Source organism: Hyperolius riggenbachi, chromosome 1, assembly GCF_040937935.1.
Source record: "Hyperolius riggenbachi isolate aHypRig1 chromosome 1, aHypRig1.pri, whole genome shotgun sequence".
Taxonomy (NCBI): Eukaryota; Metazoa; Chordata; class Amphibia; order Anura; family Hyperoliidae; genus Hyperolius; species Hyperolius riggenbachi.
Window position 1 is genome coordinate 661,459,359 of NC_090646.1, and position 26,144 is coordinate 661,485,502.

The following is a 26,144-nucleotide window of genomic DNA, read 5'->3' on the forward strand; positions in this document are numbered from 1 at the left end:
CGTCACCAGGGGAACAGCACCATAGAGAGCAGAGCCGGGGCAGAGCAGAGCACACCATAGACGCCAGAGCAGAGCGGCAGCCGTCACGGAGGAGCGACATCTGCCGGCCGCCGTTATGACTGCACTGCAGCTGAGTGCGTATAGTAAGCTCAGCGGAAGCCGCAGCAGGAGAGAGAGAGACACCTAGCGGCGGAGCGCTGGAACTTCACAGCAGACGGCACTGTAAGTACATCAGTATTTTTAGTCAGGTGTACGGTGAGCACGGTTGAAGTTGATTTATGACGTGTCATTGGACTGGATGATCAGTATGAATATTCAGGAGCCAGTCCTAGTTCAGGGGACTCACTGGGAAACCTCATAGACAACTGCTGCTCCGTGCAATAAATCCCAGCAAACTTGCCATAGCTCCCAACTGTCCCTCTTTGGGAGCCCTGTCCCTCTTCCACCCTCGTTTGTCCCTCTTTCAGGACTTTGACCCTCTTTCTATGTAAAAATATATATATCTCTACTAAATGTGTTTAATTGACTCTAAACTTTATTCCCAGCCTTTAAATTGATATATTACTCATTTTAAAGGGAACCTTAACTGGCGTGGAAAAAAATTCACTTACCTGGGGGCTTTCCCAAGCCTCCTGCAGCCGTCCTGTGCCCGCGCCGGTCCTTTGGTGCCCTCCGGTCTCCCTCCACCGCTAAGTTTCGTTTTCGGACGACTGCCAGTCTTCCTCGGGCAAAGCGTCATCTTCTTCCGCATTCCCCGTCGTAATGAGCCGTAAAGCGCGTCCGCATGACGCCAAACGCGTCATGCGGACGCGCTTTACGACGGGGAATCCGGAAGAAGATGACGCTTTGCCCGAGGACGACTGGCAGTCGTCCGAAAACGAAACTTAGCGGCGGAGGGAGACCGGAGGGCACCGAAGGACCGGCGCGGGCACAGGACGGCTGCAGGAGGCTTGGGAAAGCCCCCAGGTAAGTGAATTTTTTTTTCCACGCCAGTTAAGGTTCCCTTTAAAATGTTAATATGAAGGAAAATGAACCAGGATAGAAAGGACAAGTGTGGTTTGAATTATAAAACAACATATTTTTCTTACGAAAACTTTATGGTATGTGTGACTAGGGGTGTGGAGGGGGCGTGATTAGGGTGTGGCAGGGGCTTCAGAGCTCAAAGTTAGCAGGGGCACGTGTGCCCCTGCTAAACCGCCGCTGTCGCGCCGCTAAACGGGGGTCCCTTCACCCCCAAACCCCCCACTGCAACACTTGGTCGCAGACTTGGTCGCTCCTGGAGGCAGGGCTAACCGCCGCAGCCCTGCCTCCAGTCACGTCTATCAGCGGCGCATCGCCGCCTCTCCTCCGCCCCTCTCAGTGAAGGAAGACTGAGAGGGGCGGGGGAGAGGCGGAGATACGCACGTGGGGCAGGGCTGCGGCGGTTAGCCCTGCCCCAACCAGGAAGTGCTCCCCCGCTGCACCGAGGGGATTTGGGGGATCAGGGACCCCCGTTAAGCCGCGGGATAGCGGCGGTTTAGCAGGGGCACACATGCCCCTGCTATTTATGAGGTCTGAAGCGAGATTTATTCTCGCTTCAGACTCTCTTTAAGTGTCCCTCTTTCTCATCTGAAAAAGTTGGGAGGTATGAACTTGCTGTTGCTAAAACTATTGCCCAAATGGTACTTGCATACATAAACCATTCAATTCTAAAATTGGCGCTAGTCTGGTTTTTGGAATTTGGTCGCGACCACTGATTTGTAAGAAATGGGAGAATCAGCGGTAAACACTGTCCACGCCACCAGCCGATTAGATTTAGTAAAGTTGTGCAGGTAGAGGTTGTAGCCGAAGCTAGCGCCGTGCTGGGAAGCCATGGGTGCGGGTTCTAGTGTGGAATTTTTGCGTTACTGGTTTCCACTGAATCCCGTTTCTTACAAATGAGTGGATGCGGCTGAATTGTCGCAAGCAGGGTGTGGCCGTTGGTCTATGAGGTTTTGGCCATGGGCACGCACTTTCTGCTCACTTTGGAATGTTTTTATTGGCTTTTGTTTTGATGCTCTCTATCTATAGTATGTAACACACATATTTCCACAAGCGCGCACGTAAGCCCTGCCATTGTAAATGATTACGGTAATGTCTGACTATTTATCATTAGTATTTACCATATATAGCACTGACATCTTCTGCAGCACATTACAGAGTCCATAGTCATGTCATTGACTCTCCTCAGAGGAGCTCACAATCTAATCCTACCATAGTCATAGTGTAATGTCCTACCATATTATTATTATGTATTTATATAGCACTGACATCTCCCACAGCACATTACAGAGTACATAGTCATGTCACTGACTGTCCTCAGAGGAGCTCACAATCTAATCCTACCATAGTCATAGTGTAATGTCCTACCATATTATTATTATGTATTTATATAGCACTGACATCTTCTGCAGCACATTACAGAGTACATAGTCATGTCACTGACTGTCCTCAGAGGAGATCACACTCTAATCCCATCATAGCCATAGTCTAATGTCCTGCCATATTATTATTATGTATTTATATTGCACTGACATCTTCTGCAGCACATTACAGAGTCCATAGTCATGTCACTGACTGTCCTCAGAGGGGCTCACAGTCTAATCCTACCATAGTCATAGTCTAATGTCCTACCATATTATTATTATGTATTTATATAGCACTGACATCTCCTGCAGCACATTACAGAGTACATAGTCATGTCACTGACTGTCCTTTAGAGGAGATCACACTCTAATCCCATCATAGCCATAGTCTAATGTCCTGCCATATTATTATTATGTATTTACAGTGGAAGAAATAATTATTTGGCCCCTCACTGATTTTGTAAGTTTGTCCAATGACAAAGAAATAAAAAGTCTCAGAACAGTATCATTTCAATGGTAGGTTTATTTTAACAGTGGCAGATAGCACATCAAAAGGAAAATCGAAAAAATAACCTTAAATAAAAGATAGCAACTGATTTGCATTTCATTGAGTGAAATAAGTTTTTGAACCCTCTAACAATAAAAGACTTAATACTTAGTGGAAAAACCCTTGTTTGCAAGCACAGAGGTCAAACGTTTCTTGTAATTGATGACCAAGTTTGCACACATTTTAGGAGGAATGTTGGTCCACTCCTCTTTGCAGATCATCTCTAAATCCCTAAGGTTTCGAGGCTGTCTCTGTGCAACTCTGAGCTTGAGCTCCCTCCATAGGTTTTCTATTGGATTAAGGTCCGGAGACTGACTAGGCCACTCCATGACCTTAATGTGCTTCTTCTTGAGCCACTCCTTTGTTGCCTTTGCTGTATGTTTTGGGTCATTGTCGTGCTGGAACACCCATCCACGACCCATTTTCAGTTTCCTGGCAGAGGGAAGGAGGTTGTCGTTCAGGATTTCACAATACATGGCTCCGTCCATTTTCCCGTTAACCAGCTGAGCGGTCTGGACGAGCTCAGCTCGTCCAACACCGCCAGCGGCTGCCGCTCAGGCCCTGCTGGGCCGATTTTAATGAAATAAAAAGCAGCACACGCAGCCGGCACTTTGCCAGCCGCGTGTGCTGCCTGATCGCCGCCGCTCTGCGGCGATTCGCCGCGAGCAGCGGCGAAAGAGGGTCCCCCCAGCCGCCTGAGCCCAGCGTAGCCGGAACAAAAAGTTCCGGCCAGCGCTAAGGGCTGGATCGGAGGCGGCTGACGTCAGGACGTCGGCTGACGTCGATGACGTCACTCCGCTCGTCGCTATGGCGACGATATAAGCAAAACAAGGAAGGCCGCTCATTGCGGCCTTCCTTGTTTATTCTGGGCGCCGGAGGCGATCGGAAGATCGCCTCCGGAGCGCCCTCTAGTGGGCTTTCATGCAGCCAACTTTCAGTTGGCTGCATGAAATAGTTTTTTTTTTATTTAAAAAAAACCCTCCCGCAGCCACCCTGGCGATTTAATCAGAACGCCAGGGTGGTTAATGCGATTAAGTTGTCCTGTGCCCTTAGCAGAAAAACACCCCCAAAGCAAAATGTTTCCACCCCCATGCTTGACAGTGGGGACGGTGTTTTGAGGGTCATAGGCAGCATTTTTCTTCCTCCAAACACAGCGAGTTGAGTTAATGCCAAAGAGCACTATTTTGGTCTCATCAGACCACAGCACCTTCTCCCAGTCACTCACAGAATCATTCAGGTGTTCTTTGGCAAACTTCAGACGGGCCTGCACATGTGCCTTCTTGAGCAGGGGGACCTTGCGAGCCCTGCAGGATTTTAATCCATTGCGGTGTAATGTGTTTCCAATGGTTTTCTTGGTGACTGTGGTCCCTGCTAATTTGAGGTCATTCACTAACTCCTCCCATGTAGTTCTAGGATGCTTTTTCACCTTTCTCAGAACCATTAACACCCCACGAGGTGAGATCTTGCGTGGAGCCCCAGAGCGAGGTCGATTGATGGTCATTTTGTGCTCCTTCCATTTTTCGAACAATCACACCAACAGTTGTCACCTTCTCTCCCCAAGCTTCTTGCTAATGGTTTTGTAGCCCATTCCAGCCTTGTGCAGGTCTACAATTTTGTCTCTGACATCCTTGGACAGCTCTTTGGTCTTTCCCATGTTGGAGAGTTTGGAGTCTGATTGATTGATTCTGTGGACAGGTGTCTTTTATACAGGTGACTAGTTAAGACAGGTGTCCTTAATGACGGTGACTAATTGAGTAGAAGTGTCTAACCACTCTGTGGGAGCCAGAACTCTTAATGGTTGGTAGGGGTTCAAAAACTTATTTCACTCAATGAAATGCAAATCAGTTGCTATCTTTTATTTAAGGTTATTTTTTCGATTTTGCTTTTGATGTGCTATCTGCCACTGTTAAAATAAACCTACCATTGAAATGATACTGTTCTGAGACTTTTCATTCCTTTGTCATTGGACAAACTTACAAAATCAGTGAGGGGTCAAATAATTATTTCCTCCACTGTATATAGCACTGACATCTCCTGCAGCACATTACAGAGTATATAGTCATGTCACTGACTGTCCTCAGAGGAGCTCACAATATAATCCTACCATTGTCATAGTCTAATGCCCTACCATATTATTATTATGTATTTATATAGGACTGACATCTTCTGCAGCACATTACAGAGTACATAGTCATGTCACTGACTGTCCTCAGAGGAGCTCACAATGTAATCCTACCATAGTCTAAGTATTATTATTATTATTGATTTATATAGCGCCGGCATCGTCCGTGACGCTGTACAACATACAGAGTATAACAATACAAAATAAACAATACAACAGTTTATACAAGACAAGAGTGGATAACAACTAATGCAGTGAACAGATGAACTACATATTTTTACACAGTGGTGGAAGGTATGTACACCCATTACACAGCATTGTGAGACAAAAGGGGAAGAGAGTCCTGGCCAAAAGGCCTTACAGTCTAAAGGTTTAAGGTATGGGGCAGTAGGTAATGGGAAGCTGTGTATGGGGTGGAATAAATGGTGGTCAGTGGGCGGGGTTCTAGGTAGGAGAGTATGCTTGCCTTAAGAGGTGAGTTTTCACATTGCGTCTAAAATAAGTAAGTGTGGGTGAGTGGCAGATGAGTTGAGGGAGGGTGTTCCAGAGGAGGGGAGAGGATCGAGAGAAGTCTTGTAAGCGGGAGTGGGAAGAGGTGATCAGGGAAGAAGACAGAAGGATATCGTTAGCAGAGCGGAGATTGAGTGTTGGATGGTATCTGGAAATAAGTTGATTTAGATAGGAAGGAGCTATGTTGTGGAGAACTTTGTAGGCGAAAGTAAGAATTTTAAATTGTATCCTTTGTGTAACTGGCAGCCAGTGAAGGGAGTGACAGAGAGGGATAGGGCTGGAGAAGTGGGAAGAGAGGTAGATGAGGTGTGACTGGCAGCCAGTGAAGGGACTAACAGGGGTATATGGCTGGAGAAGCAGGAGGAGAAGTGGATGAGTCTTGCAGCAGAGTTCCTGATAGAATTTAGCGGGGCTAAACGTTTGGCAGGGAGGCCACAGAGCAGAGAGTTATAATAGTCTAGTCGTGTAATAATCAGGGCATGCACCAGAAGTTTGGTAGTGTCCTGTGTTAAAAAAGGGCGGACGCGCAAGATGTTTTTTAGGTGGAGGCGACAAGAAAAGGATAGTTTGTCAATGTGTGGTTTGAAGGAAATGAAGTCTGGCAGGCGGGTATCTTGCCCCAGGCGCAGTTTGTTGAATTCTTAAAAAGGCGGCAAAATTTGGATGGGGAAATAAACACTTGGCAGCTGGCAGCATTGATAGGCGGGAGCGTGACGCGTTGGCGCGTCTGGCTTATGTGTCGCTGGTAATGAAGAGTGAGACTCATCATTACTAGCAGGGAGATCTCTAGCTCCTCTGCAGCATTCCGTCTGTTCTATATCCCTCCTTCTTCCTCTCCAAGGGTGGCAATTTACTGACCCCCCCCCCACACACACACCTTTTTTGCAATTCCCCCTTCTTCCCCTCCAAGGGTGGCAATTTACTGACCCCCCATTTGTTGCAATCCCCCCTTTCATCCACCTCCAAGGGTGGCGATTTACTAAACCCCCCCCCCCCCATGTGGCGACCCCCCCCCCCCGCAGCCATCCCCTGTTCGGTGTAATAATGCGTACCGAGCCTTCGATCCTGTGGATGGATGTTACACAAGCTCTGCGCTGCAGCTCCGTCTTCCCTGCCGAGGACACAGACACTCTGCTTGGTGACATCCGCAGGATCGAAGGCTCGGTATGTATAGTTACACCGAGCAGGGGATGGCTGCAGAAGAGGGGGGGTCACCACATGGGGGAGTTCAGTAAATCGCCACCCTCGAACAGTAGGGATAAGAGCATGGGCGCCAAAACCTGACCTTGCCCCAGGCGCAACTTGGTCTAGATACGTCTCTGATGTCAGGCAGGGGCATTGAGTTGTGAGGTGGGAAGATTACCATTTCAGTCTTTTCCATGTTGAGTTTTAGAAAACGGGAGGACATGAAGGAGGTGATTGCATTGAGACATTCAGGGACGCAAGCAGCTAAGGTATCCAAGTCAGGTGCTGAAATGTAGATATGGGTATCGTCAGCGTATAGGTGATATTAGACTCCAAAGGAGCTGATGAGCTGACCAAGACCATATGTGTAGATAGAGAAAAGGAGAGGTCCGAGGACTGAGCCTTGGAGAACTCCAACAGTGAGAGGACGTAGAGAGGAAGGTAGTTCCGGAGTGGTCAACTCTGAAGGTCCTATCTGAGAGGTAGGAGGTAAGCCAAGAGAGAGCAAGGCCCTGAATGCCCATGGATGAGAGGATTTGGAAAGTATAGGGTGGTCCACTGTGTTAAAAGCCGAAGAGCGCTCTAGGAGGATAAGAATAGAGTAGAGGCCTTTAGATGTAGCAATTGCCAGGTCATTGGTTACATTAAGTAAAGTAGTTTCGGTTGAGTGGCTGGGGCGGAATCCAGATTGGAGGTCATCAAACAGAGAATTAGCAGTGAGGTGACGGACTAAGTCAGTAGAGACTCAAGTAGTTTGGAAGAGAAAGGGAGGAGAGAAATAGGTCGATAGTTGGGCAGGGAAGAGGGGTCAAGAGAAGGTTTTTTGAGTAAAGGCATTATAAGGGCTTGTTTGAGTGAGGATGGAATAATGCCTTTGGTAAGATAAAGGTTGAAGAGGGAAGTTAAGGCAGGTGAGATGGTAGAGGATAAGTGAATAATGATGTGAGAGGGCATGGGGTCACGGAAGCATGTAGTGGGACATGATTTAGAGATGAGAGAGGAGGCAGTGAGTTCAGATAGTGGTGAGAAGGTTGTTAGGGAGGATGTAAGGTTAGGGTTATGTTTAGTTAATCACTAAAGAAGGAGACAAAGTCCTCAGCTGAAATGTGGAGGTGGGGGACGGAGGAGGGAGTTGAATGTAGCAAAGAGTAGTATAGGGTTGTTGGACTGTGAGGAGATTAGCGAGGAGAAGTATGAATGTTTGGCTGCTGTAAGGGTCTGTCTGAGTGGATGTGAAGCCTCTTTGTAACTGTGAAAATGCTCAGGCAAGTTATTTTTTCGCCAGCGCAGTTCAGCTATCCGGGAGTGGCATTTCAGTAGTTTGATCTCCTCGTTAAGCCAGGGTTGTTGAAGGGCCCGGCGTCGGTAGAACGTGGAGGAGGGAGCCACAGAGTCAGTGGCAGAAGTTAAGGTGATGTTATAATGAGCATGTAATAACTTTACCTTCCAGCGGTAGGTCCCGCGGCATCTACAGCGTGGTCCGGGCAAGCGGCGGGACTTCAGAGCAGACGTCCTCCGGCAGCATCCCTCCAGCGGCGAATCAGGAAGACGCCTGCGCAGTTTGCTCAGGCGCGCGTGAGCCAGAGCGGCTCTTACAGATTAAGGAGGCGTTGTGGTGATATACTGGGGTGCTTATGATGTGGGATAATACGGAAGCATGCATATGTTTCATTTTTCTGCCTGTGTCACGTGCATGTCTGCTAAGAGGAAGCTGTTACTTGGGTGCTAGCCTGGGGCAAGGAAGTGGCTCATTAGGCCACTAGCAGTCACCTTTGATCTGCTGTCCCAGGTGTGATTGTCTGTGAAACTAAATTTGCTTTGTATTCCTATCTCTGACTGTATGTTCCTCATCACGCACCAGCGTGACGGAGCAGCTGCTAGCTCAGGGTCAGTAAAAGAGGATAGAGTAAGTAGAGGATGCAGAGAGGTTGATAGTTTTTGGAGGTAGAGATAGCGAATGTTGCAGAAGTTGTGTACAGAAGTGTGTCGTGGGGATGTGTAGGAACTGGATGGAAATGTGTTGAATTTTACTAAGTTATGATCAGGCAGTGGGAGGGAAGAGTTAATGAGGTTGGATAGGGAACAGCAACTAGGGAAGATTAGGTCGAATGTGTGGTCGTCAGTATGGGTTGCAGTGGGTGGTGAGCCAAGGTGTGAGGTCAAATGAGGTGGTAAATAGTCTAATGTCCTACCATACAATATTAATATGTATTTATATAGCAGTGACAACTTCTGCAGCACTTTACAGAGTACATAGCCATATCACTGACTGTCCTCAGAGGAGCATACAATCGAATCCTACCATAGCCATAGTCTAATGTCCTACCATATTATTGGCCACGTCTTGCTAGGCAGGTGAGCTCTATTATGCAGCCATCAGGGGGCTTGGCCACAGCACAGGTGCGAAGGTCAGGGTATGTAAAGCCTGACCTATTGCTGCTCAGTGCTTTTGCTTCGACACAGTCGCAGCGTACGTCCACGCCGTTCCTGGTCTGCCAAGCCACACCAGTCTGCCTTGTCAGTACAGCCCAGTCTGTCCATTCCATCAAGTCCATCCCATCCAGCCCAGTCCGTCCTGTCCAATCAGTCTTGTCAGTCCTGTCCAGTACTTTGGTACGTATTCTCCTTCCCTATTGGCAACGTAACCCCTTCTGATGTTCTTGCCTCTGTTGCGGGGTGCGCTGGTAAAGACCGTGCTCACTTAAAGAGGAACTCCAGTGAAAATAATGTAATAAAAAAAGTCCTTTATTTTTGCAATAATTATGTATAAATGACTAGCTGATTGCCCGGTGTTGCCCGGGTATGTATTTGGCTGGTGTTGGCTCCGCCCATTTTTTCTAGCCCTAACACACAATTACTCAATGACCAAGATTGTGAGCTTTGCGGTCTTTGGTATCAATAATTTGCATTGAAATGAAAAAATCTGATTGACTGTTTGTGGCTCCACCCCCTTTTCTGAATTTGAACCCCAGTCACCCAATAACCAACTGTACCAGGTTTGAGGCCTGTGCCATTAACAGTGCAAGAATGGTAGCAATGTAATATTCCACTTGAAAAGCAATAGGTGAAGTTTGATCCACTTTTGTAGGCTCCACCCTGAATATTAATCTCAGTCACCCAGTGACCAACTGTGTAAAGTTTGAGAACCCTGCCATTAACAGTGTAAGAATGGCTGCAGTTTACATTTTCCCAGTGAAATTTGTATTTGTCTCCACCCACTGATGACCCGGCGTTGCCTGTGTATGTATTTGACTGGTGTTGGCTCCTCCCACTTTCTAACCCTAACGCACAAACACTTAATGACCAAGTTTGTGAGCTTTGGGGTCCTTGGCATCAATAATTTGTTTGTGGCTTCACCCCCTCTCCAGCATTTGTCACCCAATGATCAACTGTAGCAGGTTTGAAGCATCTGCTATTAACAGTGTAAAAATGGCAGCAATTTAAATATTCTCCTTGAAAATCAACAGGTGAATTTTGATTGGCTATTATAGGCTCCACCCACTTCCCTGAATATTAATCTCAGTCACCCAGTGACCATCTGGGCAAAGTTTAAGAACCCTGCCATAAACAGTGTAAGAAGTGCTGCAGTTTACATTTTCCCAGTGAAAATTTGTTTTTGGCTCCGCCCACTTTTTGTAACCTGGGCACACAGTCACTCAATGACCAATTTTGTGAGTTTTGGGGTCCTTGGCATGGTATCGATAATTTGTACTTTCCCATGAAATGAAACAAATCTGATTCACTGTTTGTGGCTCTGTCCCCTTTTCTGAATTTGAACCCCAGTGACCCAATTACCAACTGTACCAGGTCTGAGGCTTGTGCCATTAACAGTGCAAGAATGGCAGCAATTTTAATATTCTCCTTGAAAAAGCGATATGTGATTTTTGATTGGCATTTTTTGGCTCCACCCACTTTTCTGAATATTAATCCCAGTCACCCAGTAACCAACTGTGCAAAGTTTGAGAACCCTGCCATTAACAGTGCAGAAAGGCTGCAGTTTACAATTTCCCAGAAAAATCTGTTTTTGGCTCCAGGGCAGTTTCTAGGCTAAATTTCACCCAGTTCGAGAGTCAAAAAATATGCCCCCCCCCCCAGTACATGTTGCAATCACACTGGCCTGACCCCACAGCCACCCCCTTAGATAACTTAACAGTCCAGCCAGGGAGTCACAGTCAAAATCAGACCATGGTGGGAGGGCGCATGCGCGGCGCACCCGTGATGGCAGCCTAACTCCGGAGCTCCAGCCCGCCTCTACCTCCGCAAAGCCGCACACCGCATCTCCTCAGCTACTGCAGCGCGGCTCTTACCGGGACAGGTCCCCGACATCCTCCTCCACCTAATGGCCGCACGCGGATCCGCCAGGACCACACACCAAGCGGGCACGATGGAACGGTTCCTCCGTCCTCCTGAGGCCCAAGATGGCGCCGACCAGCAAGAGACTCCTGACGCAGCTCCACAAGCCTCCCTCACACAAGATACGGTACCAGTCACTGCATCCTTGCTTGAATCTGCCCTAGACAGACACTATAGGGCCATGCAGGACTCTCTACAGCAACTAATTTTAAATGCAGTAAAAGACCTAAAAACTGAGATAGCAGGGCTAGGGGACCGCACAAACGCTCTGGAGGGTAAGGTAGAAGCACTCTCACAAAAACAAGGTGATCTAGCTGAGGAGCAACAGATTATGTCAACAGATCTTAAATCCCTTCGCAATATGCAGGAAGATCAAGAAAATAGGGATAGGAGACAGAACCTAAGAATAAAAGGACTCTCAAAGGATGTGAAACATGAGCAGCTTAAGCCCCATCTTACTGACTTTTTTAAATCAGTGGCACCAGACATCCCTGAGGAACTCTGGCGCATGGACAGGGCCCACAGATCCTTAAGCGAACGACAATCCTTTTCCCAGAAACCTAAGGATGTCGTAATTAGAATGCATTACTATGAAGCTAAGGAAGCTCTTTTAAGGGCCCTCCGCAGCACATCGTCAGTGTCATTTAAAGGAGACGATCTTTATGTTTATAATGATTTATCCCTCATTACCCTGGCCAAACGCCGAGCATTAAGACCAGTTACACAGCTTCTTAGGGATGCCAAGATACCATATAAATGGGGGTTCCCCTTCCGCCTCATAGTAAACCGACAAGGCTTTATCAACACCCTATCTGACTTTGATGACGCTCCCATGTTTCTGAAACAACTGGGCCTCAAACTACCTCCCGCTGCTGGATCTCAAAGCCTCAGATCTCCTACCACCTCATCTCCTCCACGAAAGATGCGTCATATTGCAGAATGGAATACAATTTCTCCCCGGAGTCTCTCCTACCCCACACCACCAGAAGATATGGAAGCCCAAGCGACTTGAACTGCACCCCACGAGAATAACAGTGCCTATCATCCTGGCTACCCAGCCCTATATCCTCTATCCTCCAATGCCTAACCTGTCCCCCAATAAGCTCCAGATATGACGGGCTTCCCTCGCGGCCCGCCAGCATGTACCCCAGGAGGCTCAAATCTGATCTTGCCCATACCCCTAGGGGTTTAAGCAATCTCAGATTGACCTCACTTAGACAACCCATTGATGTTGTCACAGACAGTAGCCATACCTTCTACAATGGCTCCCACTACCTGCCATATACCTTAGTCTTAAATGTTCCTATTTTTAAAAAAGTTTAAATGTTTAAGTTTTTGGAACTTATGTTCTCTTTCTGTTTTACTGTATGTTCCACATTGGTCACTAGCCATTCCTATAAGCAGCATAGCTCTGTTCTTAGATCATGGTTAAGCTTCTCACTTTGAATGCCAAGGGCCTCAATATACCCCAGAAAAGACTAGCTCTCCTACGGGACCTCAAGAGAATGGACATAGACCTAGCCATGATCCAGGAAACTCACTTTCGCACCAATGATCCCCCTAGGCTTAACAATAATAACTACTCTGGGTTGTACTTAGCTTCAGGACCCTCTAAACGAGCCGGTGTAGCTATAATATTCAAAAAGACCCTACCCCTACAAATCACAAAAGTAATTCAAGATCCTAAAGGTCACTTCTTAATACTCCTAGGTTCAATAGCAGGAAAACTCATTACTCTAGCCATGGTCTATGTTCCCAACACTCAACAACTTTCCTTTCTGTCCTCATTCCTAGCTAAATTACATAAAGTCTCCTCGGGCACACTTATACTCGGAGGTGACTTTAATCTCGCATTCTCAACAGGTAAAGATAGGAGTGTATCGACCACCTCTCAAACAGGTATCTCACATGATCGCAACTCACGTAAGTTTAGGGCGTTACTCCGGAAATATGGTCTAATAGACATGTGGAGAGTCTCCAATCCCATGTCCATAGAATACACCTTTTTTTCACCTCCACACGCCTCTCACTCCTGCATAGATTATTTTTTCTCGCACTCCTCACTACTCCCCAATTTAATCGACTCTGAAATACACCCTATGGCGTGGTCTGACCACCAAAGTGTATCCCTCAAATTAAACTGGCTTCATGAACCCCATAGGCCGTTACACTGGAGGCTAAATTAATCATTATTACAAGACAAAAACCTCTTTACCAAACTTACAGATGAGTTGCGATCATATTTCGCTATCAACAATGGTTCAGTATCTTCACAGGGCATCCTCTGGGAATCTCACAAAGCCTTTATCAGAGGGATCTTCATCGCTGAAGGTACTAGGCGAAAGAAAAACTGCACTCAAAAACTCCTGGCCCTTCAAACCTCTCTCGCCAAAGCCCAATCAACTTACAAAACTCACCCTACCCAGGAACATTTCTCCCTTATGCAACAACTAAAACTAAACATACGTACCCTTCAAACCACCCAAATTGAGAAAAGCCTACGCTGGACAAGACAGCTCTTCTTTGAAAGAGGTAACAAACCCCATACTATTCTAGCACGCAAACTTAACCCAAGGGGTTCGCAACAGGCGGTCCATTCTATGAAAGATCCTGAAGGCAACATACACTATGACCCACGTAAAATCGCACAGTTGTTTTCTGATTATTACCAAAAACTATACAATCTCCCAGACCAATCCTCTGACCCTTCTTTCTTAGATAAAGTAGATGCCTTTTTAATGCCACTCAAACTTCCCTGTCTTACTGAAGAACAATCCAAACAACTAAATTCCCCGATTACAGTGGACGAGATCCAAGAAGTCCTCAAACATCTTCCCTCCTCTAAAAGCCCGGGCCCAGATGGGCTACCCTATCTCTACTATAAAAAATTCCAGGAAGTTCTTCTCCCGCATTTAACCACCCTTGCAAACAAAATGCTAGAAGGTGAAAAACCCCCGTCAACCATCCTCAATTCCTTAATCACCGTCATACCTAAAGAGGGTAAGGACCCACAACTCCCCCAAAGCTATCGACCCATCTCCCTTCTAAACTCTGATCTAAAAATAATCACTAAGACTCTAGCTAACCGCCTCAACCCCATACTGGTTTCCTTAATAAATAATGACCAAGTCGGCTTTATTAACGGTCGTCAAGCAGGAGACAACACAAGGAGAGCAATTAACCTAATATCCCTTATGAACAGATCAGGGAAGCCTTCTCTGCTCCTAAGTTTGGATGCAGAGAAGGCTTTCGATAGACTCTCCTGGCCCTTTCTTTTCAGAGTCCTCCACCATCAGGGATTCCAAGGCCCATTCATATCCATCCTTCGACTTCTATACTCTTCTCCTTCCACCACAATTAAATTGCCATTCGCTCCGTCCACCCCACTCCATATTTGTAATGGCACAAGACAAGGTTGCCCCCTCTCCCCTCTCCTATTCGCCATCAGCATCGAACCATTAGCGTCTGCAATCAGAATAAATCCTGATATACAAGGTATAAAGCAAGGAAGTTCTGAGTTCAAGATCTCTCTGTTTGCAGATGATGTCCTCCTCACCATAACACAGCCCTTAGTTTCCCTACCGGCCCTACATTCAACTATTAAAACCTATGAATCTATATCAGGTTTCAAATTAAACCAAGACAAGACTGAAGCCCTTCCAATCAAAATCCCACCTGATCTATTAGACATTTTAAAGACCCACTACTCATACAACTGGCGGACTAAGACATTAAAATACTTAGGGATTCACCTTTCAACAACTTACTCTTCCCTATACAAATATAACTTCCCTCCACTAATAAACCGTATCCTTCAGGACCTTCATAAATGGACCTCCTACAAAATTTCTTGGCTAGGCAGAATCTACTCGTTAAAAATGAACATCTTGCCACGTCTCCTCTATCTATTCGAAACCCTCCCGGTCAGAGTCCCCTCACCTCAACTGTCTAGGTTGCAGTCTGAATTCTTGAAATTTATCTGGAATCACCAACGACCCAGAGTTTCCAGATCAGTTCTCCTCTCCCCAAGAGAACAAGGTGGTCTAGCTCTCCCCTATCTGAAATTATATTACCAGGCTGCACACCTTAGACAGCTGACTGAGTGGTCCGACCTAACAGTTTTTACAAAATGGGGTCTTATCGAAGCAACTAGTGTCTCCCCAATCTCCCTAGCCGCTCTGATTTGGTCAGACCCACATCCTAACCTCCCTATGGCTAGTCTCCTGCCCACTATATCTTTCACCCTGAGTGTCTGGAGATCAGTTGCTCGATCGGCACTATTACGATCAAAACCTTCACCGCTATGCCCCATTTTGGGAAATCCAGCTTTCCCCCCAGGGATGCACGCTCCCTTTAAAACAAGATGGTACTATCAAGGGTTCTTCAACCTCCGAAACTGGATTCATCAACCCTCAGGCACAATTATTGATAAATCTGCTTTGATAGATAAACTCACATTTACTCCTCAGACACTCATGGATTATAATCAAATTAGCCACTTCCTTCACCATAGCTTTCCCAAATCTTCAATAACCTCACAACTCTCCCCCTTTGAACGCCTCTGCATACACCGAGGACATCAGAAAGGTCTCATTTCACGAATCTACTCGCTTCTCTAATCTAAATCAAGCTCTCATATACCTATACATGATTATATGACCAAATGGGAATCTGCCTTGTCCACTTCCATTTCACTAGAGGACTGGGAAGATATCTGGAATAACGCTAAACTCTCCTCTATCTGCATACAAACTAGGGAAAATATATATAAAATCTTGTTCCGATGGTACTTGACCCCAGATACCCTCTCACACATTTACCCCAACACCTCTGACTTATGTTGGAGGGGATGTGGCGAAAAAGGCACTATTGAACATATCTTCTGGTTTTGCCCTATAATAGCCCCCCTATGGAAGGATATTCAATCCCTAATCTCTGACCTTTCGGGTGTACTCATTCCTTTAGATCCCCTACAAATGCTCCTAAGCAAACCTATCCCCGACATCAATAAGCACACCATGCAATTGATTACCCATGTTTTAACAGCCACCAGACTATCCATAGCCAAAGCTTGGAAAAATATTGCTCCCCCAACATTATCGGATGTAAATAATAAGGTAAACTGGGCTAGAACGATGGAGCAAATGACAGCATCCCTAAGAGACACTGGCGGCAAATTCCATAAAATTTGGGACCAATGGCCATACACGCCCTCAGACTACAACCCTCCTTAGACACTCTACGTGATTGAGAAAACCCAGCCTGAGATCCCCCAACCACACATTCGATATAACAGGCTCTCCAACCTAAAATAGAGGCCCACTCATTCATTCATTCACTCCTAAACCCATACGTATATGCTAGACTTAGCTATGTGGCTTCTCGACCAATGTGATCCCCTTTATAATCTTTAGATATTTAGTGTTTCTTTAAGGCTATACTTCAAATAGTCACTGTGAACTCCCTGAAAATGTTCCACATATTGTCATAGGCTTTATCAACCCCCCCAATACGTAGGAATACTTACCGGGACTACCTGAACTTATCTGCCATTACTCACCAAACATCAAGAAACCACTACGAAAAACTTTTATTCCCCGTTTATTCTAATCTTGATTATCTCAACATGAAGAAATGCCTTTGACAATTGTAAAATGTTTTCTAATTTTCTATGATGTTAAAAGTTTACTCTTCTGTTTAATAACAATAAAAAAAAAAAGTGAGAAAAAAAAATCAGACCATGGTGGTATGGTGGTCTGACCACAAGCCCAGGGAAAAAAGAGCGACCCCCTCCTACCCTAGCCAGGGAGTCACAGTCAGACCATGGTGGTCTGACCGTCAGACCACCATGGTCTGACTTTGATTCCCTGGCTGTGGGTGGTAGGGGCAGTGTTCTCCCCAGGCTCTTTTAGCTGGGTGCTCCACCCGGCTAGTTTTGGTGACCACCCGGCTGTCATCGGCTCATCTCCTCTTATACTGTAAGCAGAGTTGCTCACAGAAGCACCGGCCCTGCATTCTCTCATCTCACCCCACCCGGCTACTTTTTCATGCCACCCGGCTGGAAAAAAATTCTAGGGAGAACACTGTAGGGGGGTGCTCTTTTTGCCCTGGGCTGGTGGTCAGAGCCCACCATGGTCTGACTGTGACTCCCTGGCTGGGGATATGGGGGTACTCTTTTTGCCCTGTGCTGGTTGGTGGTCAGACTCTGACCACCAGCCCAGGGCAAAAAGAGCGCCCCCCTCCCCCAACAGCCACGTCAGAAAGAGAGAGGCAGTGCAGTACATAGACTGCCTGCCTACTTACCATGATGTTGTCCACCACCATCATGGCAGGTGGAACTGGATTCTGGAAGAAGGCACCAGGCCAGGATCGGTGGGGGTCCGGGCGGGGGACCACGGAGGTGTTAGCGGGCAGCGGCAGCAAGGGCAAGGCACACACTAGTAGCAGCAGTGGCAGCGAGTAGCCCGAGTCCGACTGGCCAAAAAGACTCCACCTTCTTCTGGGGCTGGCCTCCGCCGCACACTGCTGCTGGCTGCACAGAAAACGTCCGTGACAGGATCATCGCACGGCCGCTCCTGTCACGTGACGTCAACACGCAGGAGCGCCCAGAAGGATCTAGCTATGAACTGAAGCCGGTGATCGTGCTGGTGCGCACAGCTCCTCCTGCCTCTCGCTGCACCGCGTCCACGCGTCACCGGCTCCTAGCAGTGACGTGACGTCACATCCTTCTCCTTCTGCCTGGCGCCCCCCAATCTGTCTCTCATCGGCGCCCCGTTCATCAGAACCGGCTGAACGGGGCAAGAAACGGCCCTGTTTGGCTCTGCACACTTTTTGTAACCTTGACACACAGTCACTGAATGATCAAGTTTGTGAGCTTTTGGGTTCCTGGCATCAAAATTGTGGTAATGGAAGCAGTTTATCCAGCAACGAAATCTGATTGGCTGTTTTTGGCTCTGCTCCTTTACTGAATTTGAATCCCAGACACTTAAGACCGACTGTAGCAGGTTTGAGGCCTCTGCTAACAGTGTAAGAATGGCTGCAGTTTCAATATTCCCCTTGAAAATCAATAGGTGAATTTTGATTGGCTCTTGTAGGCTCCACCTACTTTTCCGAATATTAATCCCAGTCAACAAGTGACCAACTGTGTGAAGTTTGAGAACCCTGCCATTAACAGTGTAAGAAAAGCTGCAGTTTATATTTTCCAATGTAAAAAGTTAATTGTTTTTGGCTCCGCCCACTATTTCTAACCTTGACATACAGTCACTTAATGAATCTGCAAAACCTCCACCAGAAAAAGTTTAACCCAGGCCTCACTTTGTCACATACAAAACTTTATTAATAGAAAATTAGCAGCAATGACATACCATATCAAAAGATTCCAATAAAAACACTAAAAACACTTGGAGACTGGAATACCCTGGCAGCCCCTGCATCCCACGCACGCTCCACATTCATCCATCTACATCATACTGCTGGAAGAGAAGCAATTGCATGTATATATTGTGAACCACAGAGCTCTGGGTAAGTAGACCGAGCGGGGGGATTCCTCCTACATAACAGTCCTAAGCTTTCCTTGATTTATAATAGCATGAGAAAGTGAGTGACTGGCCAGTCCAGATAAGAGTTAGCAGTGCAAGCTTCAAATTCTAACTCTGGTTGCCATTTATATAGATGAAATTATCACCTCCACATATCAGCCACAATAGAGATGCTTGAAAGTTCAAGTGTCCACTGCATAGCAATAGATCAGATAGCAGCTTTCAGCAATGCAAGAATGAGGATAGACAAAGGCAGGTTATAGCAGTAATGTTAGTTGCAGCAGCATAATAAGGCAGCGTGTCAAAGCACTTTCTGTTTTGTTCAAAACGAGAGGGGAGAGGGGGAGGACTTCCCCTGTATCTTACATATCCCAGTGGATCTGTGGTAGCCGTTTCTTCAGCTTACATGCCCGCTTTAGCTTCTCACCAATTGGGGATGGTGTATCGTCCGTGCTGATCGCGCTGGCTTAGCGCATTCATGCAGCACCAGCAGTGATGGCGGCAGAGAACGCTCTCAGAGCGGCGTGGGCTCATAGCAGTGGGCGAGGCCGGCCTCCTGTAGCTCCTCCCACCTACATGTTTCGCCCAATGGACTTCATCAGGGTGTGGCTTGTGAAAGAAGGGGATGATCAGACCATTTGTACTCGGGCAGCGATCACCTGACATGCCTGAAGGCGCCATCTTTGTTGTTGGCAGGCTTTGCCCATACCTTCATACGTATTATTATATAGCTCATTCCAGATTTTTGCATGACTATATAGTTTCATCTTTTGCAGGAGAGAACAGGGGAGAGAAAGAACAAAGGAAGCAAATAAACGAAGAGGTGCTTTTTCCATCTTGGAGTTTTTAGCGCTTTTACTTTTTATTTCTTAGAATTCTTAGTTCTTCTGCTCTCAGCACAGGGACAGGCAGCAATAGTAAAGTAAGTGAACTTTCATTCAGCACAATACTCATGCATATCATACCACTCACACCTCTCCCCCAGCTTTAATTTTCAATGGTCTATTATCGATTTTTTCCTTCCATCTCCTACGTTATCACCAATATATTAATTAAGGTACAGGTATCGCCACAGAACCCTTGTTTTATTCATTATACATGTGCAGTACTACACACAGCACTAAACATTAATACTAGTCCAAAACATTCAGGGACAGGGCTGCATGCCTGTCAGATTAGGTTGTGCATGGTTCAACATGAGGAGTGGGATTGGATACCGCACAGTAAGTCACCCTAATACGGATCCAAATATACTGAGAAGTTAATCTCAGAGTTAAGACCATTGGGGGATTAATGTATCTATTTTATATATCCACATGGTTTCTCTGCGGAGAAGTTCTCTCTCTACACTTATTTTTCTTGTTCCTTTGGTTATTGATGTCAATACTTTAACCAAACTCCCTTTAAAATTTCCCCCATGGTATTGCTGATAATGTTCTCTCAAGGGACCATTGTTCTCTTCGTTTTTATTCTTTACATTCGACATGTGTTCTAAAATTCTTGTTTTGAACATTCTGGTGGTCATCCCAATATAGTGTAGGCCACAGGGGCAGGTCACCATGTACACCACCCCCGTGGTCTCACAGTTCATGAACGACTCAATTTTATATTCCCTTTTATGTTCAGTATCCCAAAATGAATTTGTCCTATGTACAAAGGGACATACCTTACATCGCCCACACCTATGCATGCCTTTTGGCGGGGGGACAGATCCTAACCAGGTTCTTCTCTCCTCGATCTGTTTTTTATTTTTAAATTCAGAGGTTACAAGTTGATCCTTTAAATTTCTTGCCCGCCTAGCTGTTAACATGGGGTCAGATCCCACGATTTCCGCTATTTCAGATGATGCCATCAATATAGGCCAAGCTTTTGTCAACACGGCTCTCAGAGAATCCCAGTGTGAGCCGTATTGAGTTATTATTCTCTCTTTTTTTAGGTCATTTGATCCATCTCTCTTTCCAGGTGCGAGGAGGGTTCCCCGGTCACGGTCTCTTGCCCTTTTCAGACATCTTCTAAGCACCCTATGTGGGTAGCCACGGTCCCTAAGACGTGAGTATAATTCACGTGATTCCTTCAGAAACTCACGTCGCTCTCTGGATTAGATTTATTGATGATGTGCTGGTGGTGTGGAATGGTAGCAAAAATGAATTAGATGAGTTTATACAAAAATTGAATAATAATGATAAAAATATCCGGCTAACATATATATGCGATGAACATGAGATCCCATTCCTGGACCTTAAAATTGCGGTCAGGGGTGGAGCTCTTTGTAGTTCTACTTATAGGAAACCTACAGCTGGAAATACTATACTCCACGCCACCAGCCATCACCCCAGCCACCTGGTACGGAACATCCCCTATGGACAGTTCCTCCGTCTAAGGAGGAACTGCTCATCCGAGGATGAGTTTCTGAAGGAATCACGTGAATTATACTCACGTCTTAGGGACCGTGGCTACCCACATAGGGTGCTTAGAAGATGTCTGAAAAGGGCAAGAGACCGTGACCGGGGAACCCTCCTCGCACCTGGAAAGAGAGATGGATCAAATGACCTAAAAAAAGAGAGAATAATAACTCAATACGGCTCACACTGGGATTCTCTGAGAGCCGTGTTGACAAAAGCTTGGCCTATATTGATGGCATCATCTGAAATAACGGAAATCGTGGGATCTGTCCTCATGTTAACAGCTAGGCGGGCAAGAAATTTAAAGGATCAACTTGTAACCTCTGAATTTAAAAATAAAAAACAGATCGAGGAGAGAAGAACCTGGTTAGGATCTGTCCCCCCGCCAAAAGGCATGCATAGGTGTGGGCGATGTAAGGTATGTCCCTTTGTACATAGGACAAATTCATTTTGGGATACTGAACATAAAAGGGAATATAAAATTGAGTCGTTCATGAACTGAGACCACGGGGGTGGTGTACATGGTGACCTGCCCCTGTGGCCTACACTATATTGGGATGACCACCAGAATGTTCAAAACAAGAATTTTAGAACACATGTCGAATGTAAAGAATAAAAACGAAGAGAACAATGGTCCCTTGAGAGAACATTATCAGCAATACCATGGGGGAAATTTTAAAGGGAGTTTGGTTAAAGTATTGACATCAATAACCAAAGGAACAAGAAAAATAAGTGTAGAGAGAGAACTTCTCCGCAGAGAAACCATGTGGATATATAAAATAGATACATTAATCCCCCAATGGTCTTAACTCTGAGATTAACTTCTCAGTATATTTGGATCCGTATTAGGGTGACTTACTGTGCGGTATCCAATCCCACTCCTCATGTTGAACCATGCACAACCTAATCTGACAGGCATGCAGCCCTGTCCCTGAATGTTTTGGACTAGTATTAATGTTTAGTGCTGTGTGTAGTACTGCACATGTATAATGAATAAAACAAGGGTTCTGTGGCGATACCTGTACCTTAATTAATATATTGGTGATAACGTAGGAGATGGAAGGAAAAAATCGATAATAGACCATTGAAAATTAAAGCTGGGGGAGAGGTGTGAGTGGTATGATATGCATGAGTATTGTGCTGAATGAAAGTTCACTTACTTTACTATTGCTGCCTGTCCCTGTGCTGAGAGCAGAAGAACTAAGAATTCTAAGAAATAAAAAGTAAAAGCGCTAAAAACTCCAAGATGGAAAAAGCACCTCTTCGTTTATTTGCTTCCTTTGTTCTTTCTCTCCCCTGTTCTCTCCTGCAAAAGATGAAACTATATAGTCATGCAAAAATCTGGAATGAGCTATATAATAATACGTATGAAGGTATGGGCAAAGCCTGCCAACAACAAAGATGGCGCCTTCAGGCATGTCAGGTGATCGCTGCCCGAGTACAAATGGTCTGATCATCCCCTTCTTTCACAAGCCACACCCTGATGAAGCCCATTGGGCGAAACATGTAGGTAGGAGGAGCTACAGGAGGCCGGCCTCGCCCACTGCTATGAGCCCACGCCGCTCTGAGAGCGTTCTCTGCCGCCATCACTGCTGGTGCTGCATGAATGCGCTAAGCCAGCGCGATCAGCACGGACGATACACCATCCCCAATTGGTGAGAAGCTAAAGCGGGCATGTAAGCTGAAGAAACGGCTACCACAGATCCACTGGGATATGTAAGATACAGGGGAAGTCCTCCCCCTCTCCCCTCTCGTTTTGAACAAAACAGAAAGTGCTTTGACACGCTGCCTTATTATGCTGCTGCAACTAACATTACTGCTATAACCTGCCTTTGTCTATCCTCATTCTTGCATTGCTGAAAGCTGCTATCTGATCTATTGCTATGCAGTGGACACTTGAACTTTCAAGCATCTCTATTGTGGCTGATATGTGGAGGTGTTAATTTTTAATCTATATAAATGGCAACCAGAGTAATGGCCCATACTCACGAGTGACATTTGTCGCCGCAACACGCGGCGCGCGCGTGTTGCGGCGACAGGTCGCCCGTGAGTATGGGCCGCCGCACGCGCGCGCACCCCGAACTGTCGCCCGTCGCTCATGTCGCCAGGCGATTGAAACTTTCAATCGCATGGCGACAGTCGCCGCTGCCCCCCCACCGCAACTGTCGCTAGTCCGCGTGAGTACGTGGACTAGCGACAGCAACCTCCATGTAGGTACATGGAGCTTCCGGCGGGGGGAGGAGGAACGTCAGCGACAGCTTCCGCCTTGCCGCTGGTCCCTCTTCCGCGTGTGTACGCGGAGGGACCTGGCGAGAAGCTGTCGCCGGCCTGTCGCCCACACGCTCACGTGTGCTGGCGACAGGCCACATTTCTCGCCCGTGAGTATGGGCCTTTAGAATTTGAAGCTTGCACTGCTAACTCTTATCTGGACTGGCCAGTCACTCACTTTCTCATGCTATTATAAATCAAGGAAAGCTTAGGACTGTTATGTAGGAGGAATCCCCCCGTTCGGTCTACTTACCCAGAGCTCTGTGGTTCACAATATATACATGCAATTGCTTCTCTTCCAGCAGTATGATGTAGATGGATGAATGTGGAGCGTGCGTGGGATGCAGGGGCTGCCAGGGTATTCCAGTCTCCAAGTGTTTTTAGTGTTTTTATTGGAATCTTTTGATATGGTATGTCATTGCTGCTAATTTTCTATTAATAAAGTTTTGTATGTGACAAAGTGAGGCCTGGGTTAAACTTTTTCTGGTGGAGGTTTTGCAGATTCAGTAATCTGAGTTTAGGCCCGCAAATATCTGATACTTCTGCTTGTGCAGTGTGGTTATGTGCATGGCGGAAAGATAATAAGATATTTTGTCACTTGAAGACCGACATCTAAATACATACATACAGTCACTTAATGACCAAGTTTATGAGCTTTGGGGTCCTTGGCATAAATAAGTTGCATGTTACCATTGAAATTAAACAAACCTGATTGGCTGTTTTTGGCCCACTCCCATCAGAATTTAAACCCCAGTCTCCCAGTGACTGACTGTACCAGATTTGAGGCCTCTGCCATTAAGAGTGTATGAATGGCAGCAATGTAAATGTTCCCCTTGAAAATCAAAAGGTGAATTTTGATTGGCTGCTGTAGGCTCCACCCACTTTCCTGAATATTAGTCCCAGTCACCCAGTGGCCAACTGTGTCACATTTGAGAACCCTGCCAATAACAGAATGGCTGAAATCAATCTAACAAATCTGATTGGCTGTTTGTGGCTCCACCCCTTTAGTTAATTTGGACCCCAGTCACCCAAAGACTGACTGTATCAGGTTTGAGGCCTCTGCCATTAACAGTGTAAGAATGGTAGCAATGTGAATATTCCCCTTGAAAATCAATAGGTAAATTTTGATAGGCTGTTGTAGGCTCCACCCACATTTCTGAATATTCATCCCAGTCACCCAGTGGATAATTGTGTAAAGTTTGGGAACCCTGCCATGTTAAAAAATTTAGTTGTTGGCACCGCCCACTTTTTCTAACCTTGACATACAGTCACTCAGTTATCAAGTTTATCAGCTTTGGGGTCCTTGGTATCGATAATGTGTATATTCCCATTGAAAAATAAACAAATATGGCTGTTTGTGGCTCTGCCCCCTTTCTGAATTTGAACCCTAATCACCCAATGACTGATTGTATCAGGTTTGAGGCATCTGCTATTAACAGTATAAGAATGGTAGCAGTTTAAATATTCCCTTTGAAAATTGAAAGGTGAATTTTTATTGGCTGTTGTAGGCTCCACCCACCTTCCAAAATCTTAATCTCATTCACCCAGTGACCAACTATGCAAAGTTTGAGGCATCTGCTATTAACAGTATAAGAATGGTAGCAGTTTAAATATTCCCTTTGGAAATTGAAAGGTGAATTTTTATTGGCTGTTGTTCAAAATCTTAATCTCATTCACCCGATGACCAACTGTGCAAAGTTTGAGAGCCCTGCCATTAACAGTGTAAGAATGGCTGCAGTTTATATTTTCCCAGTGAAATTTGTTTTTGGCTCCACCCACTTTTTGTAACATTGACACACAGTCACTCAATGACCAAGTTTGTGAGCTTTCAAGTTTGTGAGCTTTCAGGTTCCTGGCATTAAAAATGTGTGAATGGAAGCAGTTTATCCACCAAGGAAATCTGATTGGCTGTATGTGGCCCCGCCCCTTTAGTGAATTTGGACCTCAGTCACCTAATGACCGACTGTAGCAAGTTTGAAGCCTCTGCCATTAACAGTGTAAGAATGGCAGCAGTTTAAATATTCCCCTTGAAAATCAATAGGTGAATTTTGATTGGCTGTTGTAGGCTCCACCCACTTTCTTGAATCTTAATCATGTTCACCCAGTGACCAACTGTGGCAAGTTTGAGAACCCTGCAATTAACAGTCTAAGAATGGCTGCAGTTTACATTTTCCCATTTAAAATGAATGGCTGAAATTTGATTGGCTGTTTTATGCGCCGCCCACTTTTTCTGGATTTGTAACCTCAGTCACCAAGTGACCAACTGTGCCAAGTGTGGGGACTCTGGCTTGATTACTGTGAGAATGGCAGCCTTTTACATTTTTTTCCATTGACTTGAATGGGTGAAATCTGATTTGCTGTTTGTAGCTCCGCCCACGTGTGCAGGGGAGCCGCAAGACCCCCAGAACATATCATCCCAGGTAGTAAGGGATCTGTATACCAAGTTTCGTTCAAATCGGTCAAAGCGTTTTCGAGTGATCGCCGCACGCACGCACGCACACACACTTTTACTGTTGGCAGGTGATGTAGCTGCTGCCTGCTGCATGGTTAATGTCAGATCGATATGCAACAAACTAGATGAGGTTCAACTACTGATCAGGACAAAGAAGGACTGTTACCTCTCTGCTGCCCTTTGCTTCACAGAAACCTGGCTTTCTCAGTGTAATAAGCTTACCTTCCAGCGGCGGGTCCCGCGGCGTCTCCGGCGTGGTCCGGGCGAACGGCGGGGCTTCTGCGCTGGAATCCTCTGGCGGCGTACCCGGCTTCCCTCCGGCAGTGTCTTCTGACTCGCGCGTGCGCGGTGCGACCTTCAGGTCGCGCGCGAGTTCAGATAAG

General features: G+C 46.2%; 1 protein-coding gene across 1 annotated transcript in view; it reads left to right on the forward strand.

The window, feature by feature from the left end:
* Window positions 1-111: 111 nt before the first annotated feature.
* LOC137532241 (von Willebrand factor A domain-containing protein 5A-like) overlaps window positions 112-26,144 on the forward strand; it is a 144,670-nt gene continuing 118,637 nt past the window's right edge. The window contains exon 1 of the mRNA XM_068252534.1: window positions 112-222. The gene's annotated coding sequence lies outside the window, so the exon portion shown is untranslated. The remainder of the gene's footprint in view (window positions 223-26,144) is intronic.